The following is a 2,766-nucleotide window of genomic DNA, read 5'->3' as shown; positions in this document are numbered from 1 at the left end:
TACTTAATTTAACATTTCAGAAATAAATCACATGAGGCCAGGTGCAGTGGCTCACGCCTGTAATTCCAGCACTTTGGGAGGCTAAGGCAGGCGGATCACTTGAGGTTAGGAGTTCAAGACCAGCCTGGCCAACATGGTGAAACCCTGTCTCTACTAAAAATACAAAAATTAGCTGTGAGTGGTGGTGCATGCCTGTAATCCCAGCTACCTAGGAGGCTGAGGCAGGAGAATTGCTTGAACCTGGGAGGCGGAGGTTGCAGTAAGCCAAGATTGTGCCACTGCACTCCATCCTGGGTGACAGAGTGAGGCTCCATCTCAAACAAAACAAAACAAAGAAATAAGTCACATAAGCCACATTGTTGATCCCAGAACGCCAGGTGTATTCTGAGACGTGTGACTAGAACAAAGCAGGAGATGGCAGGCCCCTGAGGCACCCCCAGTTACCCTTGGCTGGGTCCTCCATGGTTTTCCTAATGCCTCTTTCCTGTTAACCTCTCTTCATTAAATTACATCAAAAGCACAGATTTTTCCCACATGAGATTATGTGGGGGAAGTTTAAATTAGAAACTTTTAAATTTGTGCAACTGGATTAGAAATTTCACAATACGATTCTTACCTCTAAACACTTCTTGTTTCCAGTAAGGCTATAGCTTGTCTGTCTTGCCACATTTTGGCACTTCCAGTATTCAATAGAACCAGGAAGTGTAACTGAATATGAAAACAGGGTAGAGTAGAAAGAGAAAGAAACATGGAACATAATTTCTGATCATTGATGTAACTTCGCTCAGGGGCATGGGAAGATGTTTGAGCAAATTCTGACATTCTGTGATCTCGTGAACTCCATATCCGCCTTAGAATATGAGTATGAAAATACTGTGATCTGTCTAATAAAGAATTTGACTCTGGGGAAGGTAGGCTCGTACTAAATTGAAAGATAATCCTTTCACTAAAAAGTAAAGCGTTCAATTATATGGATACTGCTAGAAATACATGCAAGCATCTTTATATTTGTTTCTCATAAATAAACTCATAATATGTAGATGAATGTTTGATAAGGTATGTCTGACCTAAAACCACCTTTCTGACTGACATGGGGCTTTTCAGTTGCTACAATAGATACTCTGAATGACAAGAAAGAGTTTGGTCCACGTTACAATTTCTTCCCCCTTTCCAAAATGTATGGCTTTCCCAGGAAACAATTTCTCATAAGGATCCATTGGTTTTTTCTTTGATGTTGTAAATTTTGGCTGGAAGAACCAGACAATGGCATACCACGGCTGGGTAGAATTCATCCAAAACCTCCCTGCTCAGGGACCCAAAAAGGTTATTAAAGAAAGACTTAGAAACACCTCACCTCAGCAACATAGCTCTGGGGCAGTGTCCCCTTCCAATGACATTTTCACTAATGTGTTGCCATCATCCATTTTCTCAGGATATAGTTTCCTTCATGTCTCCATGAGGTTAGGAGGAAAGACAAGGTGCTACAAAAAAATAAAATAAAATAAGAGTTGATATTTCTATAGCATCTGTTTATGACAGTGTATATAAATAAGAAGAGTTTCCACCCCAGTACAGGACAAGGAAAAATACATATCTTTTTAGGAGTTGGCTTTCTGCAAGTGCAACTAAATGAAAGACCGTGGGGGTGGAGCCGAATATAAATGCAATGTCAGAACAAAAAAGAACCACCTACAAAAATCTTTCCTTAAAAAGCATCCATTCCTAAAGAAGATTCATGGCATGTAGGCTCACACACAGATTTACTACCTACCCAACCCAAAGTGGCCTGTGACAATGGCTTCTTCGAGAGAGAATTTTAAAACTTGAGGGTTTTCTTTCGTTGTTGTTAAAAAAAAAAAAAAAAGCAAATTACATGACTCCTAAATATTTTTTGCCAGTCTAAATATTTAACAGGAGTTGGCATGGCAGGGCATGTCATACTACTTCTAAGGGGATGCATTTTTGCAGAACAATTTATTTGAGAATCAACGTTCAGTGAGACAAGATTAATTCCTAAGACCCTCAGCTGTTAAGAAGTGCATCAATCATTCTGCATGTTTATTTATATTAACATCATGAAATGGATATTGTTTTTGTTTTGCGCACACACATATATATAAATATTTGTAAAATATGACTATGTACACATATGCATAGGCATATGTGCGTGTAGTAATATTTTTGAATGCATGGGGGTGCGAATTGGATGGGATGCTTTTCCATTTACAGGCTCCATGGTGCACTGCAGGAGTATACCATCCCCGGCTCCCTGGCAATAAATATTAGAAATACCCTCCATGGTTGTGGCTTCCAAAATCATCTTCACATATCCCCAAACACTTCCTGGAGAGTGGTAATGCTTTGGTTGAGAACTGTTCCATGAAACGCTGATAAGCAAGTTGCAGACTGTTTCCTTTTGAAGTCCGGGTAGCTTGAAGCTGACTTCACCATTTACAGCGTTGTCTCTGTGTCCCAGGGCTGTTTGAAGATAATTTCTTCATCAGAGAAAAAAAAAAAAAAACATTCAAGTTTGAATTTTGGCAAAACTATAAAAAACAAACTAGAACCTCAAACTTCAACCTAGATAGATGACCCTTCCTTTTTAGGCATTATGTTTTGGTGTTTAATGAATTATTTCAAACATTTTAGAAATGTTAGATTTTACTTTCTATATTTTGTAACTTTCACATTTCTTTAATATGGTTTAAAAAATATTCTTCCAATATATTCTGGGAAATGCAGACACAGAAATTAGTAATATATTAG

At 38.4% G+C, this 2,766-nt stretch overlaps 1 long non-coding RNA gene across 1 annotated transcript; it reads right to left on the bottom strand.

Annotated features, from left to right (window-relative positions):
* Window positions 1–208: 208 nt before the first annotated feature.
* LOC135967756 (uncharacterized) lies at window positions 209–2,495 on the bottom strand. Its single transcript, XR_010581969.2, has 3 exons — window positions 2,293–2,495; window positions 1,355–1,481; window positions 209–708 (listed from the first exon to the last, which is right to left on the bottom strand). It is a non-coding gene; the product is annotated as an uncharacterized lncRNA (long non-coding RNA).
* Between the last annotated feature and the right edge of the window lie 271 nt (window positions 2,496–2,766).

This window comes from Macaca fascicularis, chromosome 16 (assembly GCF_037993035.2).
Source record: "Macaca fascicularis isolate 582-1 chromosome 16, T2T-MFA8v1.1".
Lineage (NCBI taxonomy): Eukaryota > Metazoa > Chordata > Mammalia > Primates > Cercopithecidae > Macaca > Macaca fascicularis.
The sequence above is the reverse complement of the archived record's forward strand: the minus strand, read 5'-3'. Positions and strand labels throughout refer to the sequence as shown.